Source organism: Penaeus vannamei, chromosome 1 (genome assembly GCF_042767895.1).
Source record: "Penaeus vannamei isolate JL-2024 chromosome 1, ASM4276789v1, whole genome shotgun sequence".
In the NCBI taxonomy this organism is placed as follows: Eukaryota; Metazoa; Arthropoda; class Malacostraca; order Decapoda; family Penaeidae; genus Penaeus; species Penaeus vannamei.
Genome location: NC_091549.1, coordinates 7,745,415 through 7,755,414, shown reverse-complemented (window position 1 = coordinate 7,755,414; position 10,000 = coordinate 7,745,415). Strand labels below are relative to the sequence as shown.

Sequence of the window (10,000 nt, the reverse complement as noted above, 5' to 3'; positions counted from 1 at the left end):
TAGGACGAAAGGTGAGTACAGCTGGGAATAGGGGAGGAGTTGCAGGGGGTGGGGGAGTGACAAGGGAGTAGGGGGGTAGAGGGAGGGAGAAGGGGGTAGAAGCAGGGGAGTAAGAGGAGTGAAAGGAGGAGTAGAGGGAGGAGGAAAGGTGAGTACAGCAGGGAATAGAGGGGGGGAGGAGTTGCAGGGTGTAGGGGGAGTAGAGGCAAGGAGTAAGAGGAGGAGACAGGGAGGTAGAAGCATGGGATAGATGTATGTAGAAGGAGGGGGAGGCGGTGTAGAAAGAGGGGTAGAAGCGGAACGAGAAGAGAGAGGGAGGTGAAGAGAGTGAGGGAGAAAGGGGACCATAGGGAGAGGATGCTGAGGGGTGGGGAAGGGAGGTGCAGGAGAGATGGGATGGTGTGGGGTGGGGGGGGTGAGTGGTGACAGGAAGGAAGAGCTATAGAGAAGGTGAGGAAGGGGAAAGAGGGAGGGATGATAAAGAAAGGAAAATGAGAAGGGAGAGGGGAGTAAGACGCGAGAGGAGAGAGAGAGAGAGAGAGAGAGAGAGAGAGAGAGAGAGAGAGAGAGAGAGAGAGAGAGAGAGAGAGAGAGAGAGAAAGAAAGAAAGAAAGAAAGAAAGAAAGAAAGAAAGAAAGAAAGAGAGAGAGAGAGAGAGAGAGAGAGAGAGAGAGAGAGAGAGAGAGAGAGAGAGAGAGAGAGAGAGAGAAAGAGAAAGAAAGAAAGAAAGAGAGAGAGTCGAAGAGGGTGGAAACGGACAACAACGATAAGAGTGAAAGCGAAAATCGGAAAGAAAATGAAAAATAGAAAATGAGGCAAACGAAGAAAGGATGAATGAAAGAGAAATAGAATATAAGGTACAAAACAAAATAAAAAAGAAGTAAAACAGAAAGACTGAAAGGGAAAACGTAAGCGTTAAGGGGACACTATAAGAAATAGAATAAAAAAATAAGAAAAAGAAAATGCAAAAATCAAAATAACTAAAAGACAATGTGACACGGAAGATAAAACCACAAAGGAAAATAATACACAAGAAAATAGATAGAAAAAGGTAACCGCAAAACAACATTAAAAATAAATAATTAACAACTAAACAACACAGAAATAAAAGACTATAATCACATAAAAAAGACGATACCCACAAAAATAAAACCGAAGGCGATGACACCGCAAGCTAACGAGACACGTGACAGCTCAAAGGACTCCCCCTTGCCCCCTCCCTCCCCTAAGGACCCCCCTAGCCCCCCCTAAGGACCCCCAAAGAACCCCCTCCCCATAGGACCCCCCCAAAGGACCCCCTCCTTCCACTCGTCTTAACGTCTTAGACCAACAAAAGGTTAACGGTTGCCCTCGCGTCTCATTTCCTGCGTTTACGAGACCGTGAAGGCGGTGGAAATCGGAGGATTCGAGGAGGATGAAGGAGAGGGGAGAGGAGGGGCAGGGGAGAGGGAGAGAAGGGAGAGGCAGGAGGAGGGAGAGGGGGGTGAGGGGAGAGTGAGGAGGAGGGAGAGGGGCTGGAGGAGGAGAGGGAGAGGGAGGGAGAGGGAGAGGGAGAGGGAGAGGGAGGGAGGGAGAGAGGGAGGAGAGGGAAAGGGAGGGAAGGAGGAGGGAGCAGGGAGAGGAGAGGGAGAGGGAAAGGAGGGAGAGAAGGGAGAGGGAGGGAACTGGGAAAGGGAAAGGGATGGGAGGGAGAGGGGAAAGGAAGTGGGAGGAGGAGAGTAGGCAGAAAGAGAGGAGAGGGAGGGAGAGGAGGAGAGGGAGGAAGAGAGAGGAGAGAGGAGGAGGCAGGAGGAAGAGGGAGGGGAGGGGGGTGGGGAAAGGAAAAGGGAGTGGGAGGAGGAGAAAAGGGAGGAAGAGGGAAGAGGAAAGGGTGAAAGAAGGAAGGAAAGGGGGAGGAAGGGGGTAGGTAGGGGAGGGGTTAAGGGAGGAAGAAAGGAAGAGAAGGGGGGACGAGGAGAGAATAAAGAATAGAAAATTAAGCTGAGATCATTCAGAGTCAAAGAAATTGACGAAACAAAAGGCGCAGGCAGTTTTTTATTGCCTGTGGATGTACATAAGTGTATAGGTGTATTGTGTATAGGCGTGTATGTGTGTGCATTTGTTCGTGCGTGCGTGTATGTGTGTGCATTTGTTCGTGCGTGCGTGTATGTGTGAGCATTTGTTCGTGCGTGCGTGTATGTGTGAGCATTTCTTCGTTCTTGCGTGTATGTGTGCGCATTTGTTCGTGTGCGTGCGTGTGTATTTGTTTTAGAGTGTATGCGCGCCCTTTGCCATCAGTAAAAGCAAAGCAAATTCACTCTTACGCAAACATCTTACGCACCATATATGGGCATCAACCATGACGCATAATGGACTAACTATTTCACGCTCGATTCCCTGCTGGCAAGATCTAATCTCCCTGACCCCCCCCCCTTACTAATTCACTCTTGAAGCAATTCTAAAATTCTAAACCTACCTGGTTGCAACATTTCGTTCTTATATTTCTTCTATAAATATACGTAACATGACTCTTTTTTTCTCTCTCTTTCTCTTTCTCTTCTCTCTCTCTCTCTCTCTCTCTCTCTCTCTCTCTCTCTCTCTCTCTCTCTCTCTCTCTCTCTCTCTCTCTCTCTCTTCCTCCTCCCTCCTTCTTCCCTCCCTCCTCCTCCCTCCCTCCCTCCCTCCCTCCTCCTCCCTCCCTCCTCCTTTCTTCTCTCTCTCCCTCCCTCCCTCTCTCTCTCTCCCTCCCTCTTGTCTTCCACCTCTATCTTCTTGTCTTCTACTCTCCCTTTACCTCTCCTTCAACCTCTCTTTTCCCTCTTCCTCCCTTCTCCCCTTCCCCTCCCCTTCCCCCTCTTCCTTTCCTCCCCCAGGGCCCAAAATGCCACGCCCTTTTATGGGGAAAAAGTTGGTCTACAGGTCACCCTCAGCACCGTTATCGAAGGGATAAACAGGTATCTGATTTTATCTACCGTACTAAAAAAATATTACCATGAGTGACTCGTATTGAGTGATTCGTAAGAGCGTGAGGAGGACGAGAGGAAGAGAGGAAGAGAGAAAAAAGAGAAAAAAGAGGAAGAAGAGAGGAAGAGAAGAAAAGGAAGAGAAGAGAAAGAGGAAGAGAGAGAGAAGTAGATAGGCATAAACGGAGAGAGTAAATAGAGGTAACAAAGGGAAGAACAGAGACAGGGATTTGGAAGGAGAGAGAGAGAGAGAAGAGAGAGAGAGACAGAGAGAAAGAGAGAGAGAGAGAGAGAGAGAGAGAGAGAGAGAGAGAGAGAGAGAGAGAGAGAGAGAGAGAGAGGTAGGGAGTGAGGGAGGGAGGGAGGGAGGGAGGGAGAGAGGAGGGAGAGAGGAGAGAGAGAGAGGAGGGAGAGAGAGCAAGAGAACAAGAGCCGAAGACAGAGACAGGAAGAGAGCAAGAGAACAAGCGACGAAAGGAGGGAAGAAGCAAGGACGCAAAAAGTGCCACCAGCGAGTGCCACGACCAAGCGACACCCGTGCCATCTCTCCCTCCTCCGTTTGATCCTAATTTTTCTCTCCTCCTCCTCCTCTTCCGGCCTTTATTGCACATTCCCTCTAAACATTATTTCCATCATACGATCTCCCGAAAGAGGAAATAAAATGGAAAAAAATGTCTCCTTTACCTCTTCCATCTCATCCACTTTCATCATCGTATATTCTTTTACTTTTTTTTTTACTTTCGTATCCTTTGACTGTATCCTTTCCTCCTCCACACTACGTTTTTTTTAATAAGTGCTTCTTAATGTATAAATTCTTTAGGGCGATTGTTTAAAAGTACACATAAAATAATAATAATAATAATAATAATAATAATAACAATAAAACGGATTCGTTCAATTATATTACAAATTCACTTTTACTGAAAATAAATAAAAAAGTCAAGAAGTCAAAAAATATTGTTAGATATAATGATGATACGCTGATGATTATGAAATAGACGGTGATAACATTGACATGAGAATGGTATGCTGATGACAACAACTGTGGTGACATTATGGTAGTGCTAGTAATAAGATGTCAGTGACATGGTGATGTTTATGGTGATTTTATGTATGATGATTATAATAATAATGTGATGCTATGATGGTAGTGATGATGATGATACTTATGATGTGTATGATGCATATGATACACCAACTAGATAAAATTGATAAAGATGATGATGATTATGATTCTATGTTGATGAAGACGACTATGGTGATTCAGGTATGGTTATGGTGCTGGTGGTATGATAGAGAGTGTGAAGAGGACTGGAAATAAGGCAAAAGGTGCGGAATTAAAAAGGAGAAGCACAAAAAAACGGGAGAAGAGGAGAGGAGGTGGAGATAAAGAACAGGAGACAGCAGAAGAACAAATAACTAAATAGTAGTTATTAATATGACAAGAATATGAAGGCAGATAAAAAGTACATGTACACAGAGGCACACTAACACCCACACCCGTATCCACACCCACACCTACCCACACCCACACCCACACACCCGTACCCACACCCACCCACGCCCCACCCAGCTACCGACCTCCACACCCACACACCCGTACCCACCCACACCCGTACCCACACCCGTACCCACACCCACCCTCACTCGTGCCCCACACCCACCCACACACCCGTACCCACACCCACACCCTCGTGCCCCATACCCACCCACACACTCCTACCCACACACCCGTACCCACACCCACCCACGCACACGCCCCACCCAGCTACCGACCCCCACACCCACACCCAAGAGCGGTTTAACAGCACGCAAGCAGAACATGTCCAACCTGTCCCTCTGTTTATGTTGTGAATCCCGTGTTGTTTTTTCTTCATCGGGAGATAAATGTTAATATGCAAATAAATTACTGATGAGAATAACTGAATAGTTAATGTACTGATAAGAACTGTATTCGTAATATCTTATTAAATAGATTTTGTATCATAATTTTTACTGGTGATCGCATAATGGTATTAACATTGATGATGATGATAATTATAATCGCAATAAAGGCATTATCACTAATAACAAAATATTAGGATGATGATAATAAAAGAAGCAATAAAAGTAGCAACAGTTGTAATAATAACAATAACAATAATGATAACAGTAACAAAAGTAGAAATAAAAGTAATAATAAATAAAATCATAATGATCGTAATAATCGTAATAATAAATAAAATTATGATGATCGTAATAATAAATAAAATTATGATGATCGTAATAATAAATAAAATTATGATGATCGTAATAATAAACAAAATCATGATGATCGTAATAATTAAAAAAAACATTAATCATGATAGCAATTCCAATAACAATAATGATGATGATGACAACATGACGACATAACAACTCTCCCAAGACCCAACGAAGAATCCTGAAAGGCACTTCACCAATAATTCAAAGAGCCTTTCCAGACCACTGTCCTACCTCCTTAGCCCCTCTCCTCTTCCTCTATTGCTTCCTCTTTCTTTCTCTTTTTGTTTTTTACTTCGTTTCTTTGATTTTCCCTTTTTTATCTTGTCATTCCCTCTTTCTCTTTTTCTCTTTGTCTTTCCTTCTTTCTCTCTTTCTCTTCCTCTTCCTCCTCCTCCTCCTCCATCTTCTCTCCTCTTCCTTCGCATTCTCCTTCCTCCCTCCTTCCTCCCTCCCTCATTCCTCCTCCCTCACTCCCTCCCCCCCTCCTACCTTCTCCTTCTCCTTTTCTTCCTCCTTCCCTCCCTCCCTCCTTCCTTCCTCTTCCTCCTCCCTTCCAAGACACGCCGCTCCTTCATAGGATCTCAAAGGACCTCTTCCGAAGACGAGATTTGGCGTAATCTTTCCTATCCTTGAGTGACTAGGAATCTCGCGTCCTCATAACAAGGGCGAAGTGGCTGAACATCCTCATGACATCCTCATGACTGGCATCTTTAGGACATCCTCATATCCTCATGACATCCTCATATCCTCATGACATCCTCATGGCATCCTTATGACATCCTTATGCCATCCTCATATCCTCATGGCATCCTTATGACATCCTCATATCCTCATGGCATCCTCATATCCTCATGGCATCCTTATGACATCCTCATGGCATCCTTATGACATCCTTATGGCATCCTTTCGTCCTGTCTTTGTGGGGATGTCCTTTGACAAAGTCTGGGTCTTGGATTTGGTTGTGTGTTGGGGTTGGGTGAGGGGGAGGGGTATGGGCGTGTGTATGTGCTTTTGTGTATGTGCTTTTGTGTGTGTGTGTGTGTGTGTGTGTGTGTGTGTGTGTGTGTGTGTGTGTGTGTGTGTGTGTGTGTGTGTGTGTGTGTGTGTGTGTGTGTGTGTGTGTGTGTGTGCCTTTCTGTATATACATGCATGTGTATGTATGTGTGTGCATGTGTGTCTGTCTGTATGTGTATGTATGTGTATATCTCTGTCTATATATATATATATATATATATATATATATATATATATATATACATATATATATATATACATATATATATATATATATATATATATATATATATATATATATATATATATGTATATGTATGTACATGGATGTGTATATATGTAAGCGTGTATATTAGCGTGTGTCAGAGCGTGTGCCTGCCTGTTCAATTAGTGCGCTCGGACACTCATAATCAACTCAACACACAAAATCTCGCTAGGCAACACGGGAACATCCTGATGGTATCCTGTATCCTGATCTTCGTCGAGGCGGAGGTTCCTGGGCGCCCTCCCCCCTCCCTCATCCCCCCCCCTAAATCTAGCACCAAAGAAGGGGGGAGAGAGAGGGAGGGAGGGAGAGAGGGAGGGAGGGAGAGAGGGAGGGCGGGGGAGAGGGAGGGAGGAGGAGGAGGGAGGGAGGAGAGGGAGAGGGGAGGGAGGGAGAGGGAGGAGGGAGGGAGGGAGGGAGGGAGGAGAGGAGGGAGGGAGGGAGGGAGGGAGGAGGGAGAGAGAGAGAGAGAGAGAGAGAGAGAGAGAGAGAGAGAGAGAGAGAGAGAGAGAGAGAGAGAGAGAGAGGGAGAGAGAGAGAGGGAGGGGGAGAGGGGGGGAGGGAGGGGGAGAGGGAGGGAGGGAGGGGGAGAGGGAGAGAAGAGGGAGGGAGGGAGGGAGGAGGGAGAGAGGGAGGGAGGGAGAGGGAGGAAGGGAGGGAGGGAGGGAGGGAGGGAGGGAGGGAGAGAGACAGAAAGACAGAGAGAGAGGGAGACAGACAGACAGAAAGACAGAGATAGAGAGAGCGAGAGCGAGAGAGAGAGGGGGGCAGACAGACAGAAAGAGAGAGATAGAGAGAGCGAGAGAGAGAGAGAGAGAGAGAGACAGACAGACAGAGAGACAGAGAGACAGAGAGAGAGAGAGAGAGAGAGAGAGAGAGAGAGAGAGGGAGGGAGGGAGGGAGGGAGGGAGGGGTGGGGGAGAGGAGAGGGAGAGGGAGAGGAGAGGGGAGGGGGAGAGGGAGGGAGGAGGAGGGAAGAGGGAGAGAGGGAGAGGGAGAGAGAGGAGAGGGAGAGAGAGAGGGAGAGAGAGAGAGAGAGAGAGAGAGAGAGAGAGAGAGAGAGAGAGAGAGAGAGAGAGAGAGAGAGAGAGAGAGAGAGAGAGAGAGAGAGAGGCTGGGAGAGGGAGGAAGGAGGGAGAAGGATGGGGAAGGGAGGGGATGGAGGAGGAGGAGGGAGGAGGAGGAGGGAGGAAGAGGAAGAGGAAGAGGAAGAGGAAGAGGAGGGAGGAGGAGTAGGAAGAGGAGGAGGAGTAAGAGTAAGAGGAGGAGGAGAAGAAGGAGAAGAAAGAGAAGAGGGAGGAGTAGGAGTAGGAGTAGGAGGAGGAGGAGGAGGAGCAGCAGCATCAGCAGCAGGAGCAAAGGACAGGTGATCTGGAGAGGAAGGTAGGTGGGGGGGTGGGGGGGGAAGAAGAAGAAGGGGGGGGGGGTCTGCAGATATCTCGACGCGACGGGCTCCCAAGCTTCAAAAATCGCCCCGGACTTTTAATTGTGTATTTTTCTTCCCCTTCTCGCCCTCTCGCTCTTGTGTATCGGGGGCCATAATTAACGATAATCAGGAAGGTTCACCGCCATATCGGGTGCCCTAATGAGGCGATCCGGCGACGAGGCAGCGCTGTAACTCACCTCCTGGGGGAAGGGGGGAGGCAGGGAGGGAAGGGAGGGGAAGAAGGAGATAAGGGAGAGGAAGGGGCAGGGGGTAGGGAAAGGGGAGAGAGGGAAGAGGGAGAGAGAGGGAAGAGGAAGGAGTGAGGGTAGGGGTAGGGAGGGGAGAAGAGGAAGGAAGAGGAAAGGTGTGTGAGGGGGTAGGTTAAGAGGGAGAGTAGGGAAAGGGGGAAGGGGAAGGGGGGAGGGGGTAGGGACTATTGAAGGAGGAGGGAAGAAGTAGAGGCGGGAGGAGAGAGGAGGAGGGAAAGGGAGGAGGAGGAGGAGGAGGAGGAGAGGAGGAGGAGGGAGAGAGGAGAGAGGAGGAGAGGGAGGAGGAGGAGGAGGGAGAGGGAGAGGGAGAGGGAGACGGGGAGGAGGAGGAGGAGGAAGAGAGAGAGGAAGTGGGGGAGGGAGACGGGGAGGAGGAGGGGGGAGGGAGTGGACGAAGCAGTTAGCGCAGTTAGAAGGTCTATTTGGGATAAATTAACGGCGGTGCAGGGCATTCGGGTGGGCGTCGGTGGTCTCGGACTAAAAGCGTTGTTGCTAAGCTTGATTTGGGCGAATGTTTTTCTCCTTCTTCTTTCTTTCTTTTTTTTTACTCATTTTCCCTTATTCGCGTTCGTCCTAATCCAAATTTAGTCTTGAGTCATATGATAGACGTATCCACCCTTTCCTTTAAAGAACTAAAAAAAAAACTTATGTACGCATACATATAAACCCATGCAAACGAGACTATTCAAATATCAGAAACATGAAACATCAAATATAAGGATAAAGGTCTTATGATATTACTCCTAAAAGTTATTAGCTGATAACTTTAATAATTCCCGTCTGAATAAAAGTTGTCATAAATATATAAGTTAGCCCTCAGAATGTAACAGAAAACTGTTCGCCAGTATTTGGCGCTTCCCATTTTCTATCAAGGGTTTACAGTGAAGGTATAACTTTAGCTTTTTTGGACTACCCTTTTACTTGGCGACTTTGGTTTCTTACAACTAAATCTTTTCAAAATACTTGATTTTAAAATACTCAATTAATTCTACTGAATGTGTTTGTAACTATAAGTTCAAGTATAGTAAGGTAAAATCTATGTAAATATGATTTCGTGAAAATGCATGTAATATAAATGCAAAATTAAAAACATAAAAGATATATGCATATATATATTCATACAAATAAATAACAAATAAGTATTCTGCACTGTATTCAGATGTTTTCAGTGTATAAACGTAAATGTGTTCAAAAATCGCGAACGAAAACATATATTTTAGTTTGCCCTTTAAATCAATGGATTTTCTTTAAAGTGACACTGTGTATTTATTTTTTACCAAATAGCTTTTCAATGTATGAATTCTTATGGATGCTTGTTTAATAATACATTTTCCTTCAACAAATACTTTGTCAGTTAATTACTTGTTTCCACGCTGACAAAGAACACACTCTAAGTTGCATGTAAAAGTAACAAAACCAGTAACAAGAGACGTATGACACGAGTAAATAAACAAATGAATAAATGCATAAACAAAACCAATCCAAGTAAACAAATAACTTTAAAAAAGTAAAAATAACAACACAATCAAAGGTCTTCGCAATCGCAGCCAAAAAAATCTCTTAAAAAATGTAAATAAAACAACATTCCACACAATGCCGCATATTCATAAACACATTTTTTTCCTTTTTTTTTGTATTCATATTACAAGCATTCTAACGAGATCCTGTATACAAAGACCTTCCTATCCTCGACAGCATAGCCACACATACACCCAGAAGGATTAATCGACCATCCTAAATCCAAATCTCATCCAAACAAAACACCATATTACGAACAACTCCACCCCCCCACCCCCCACCTCTACACCGCTTGTCAGAAGCACTGGACATCTCCTTTGTT

At 45.8% G+C, this 10,000-nt stretch overlaps 1 protein-coding gene across 2 annotated transcripts in view; it reads right to left on the bottom strand.

Moving 5' to 3' along the window:
- LOC113809420 (rap1 GTPase-activating protein 1) overlaps positions 1-10,000 on the bottom strand; it is an 857,618-nt gene that overhangs the window by 371,701 nt on the left and 475,917 nt on the right. The gene's annotated exons all lie outside the window — the stretch shown is intronic.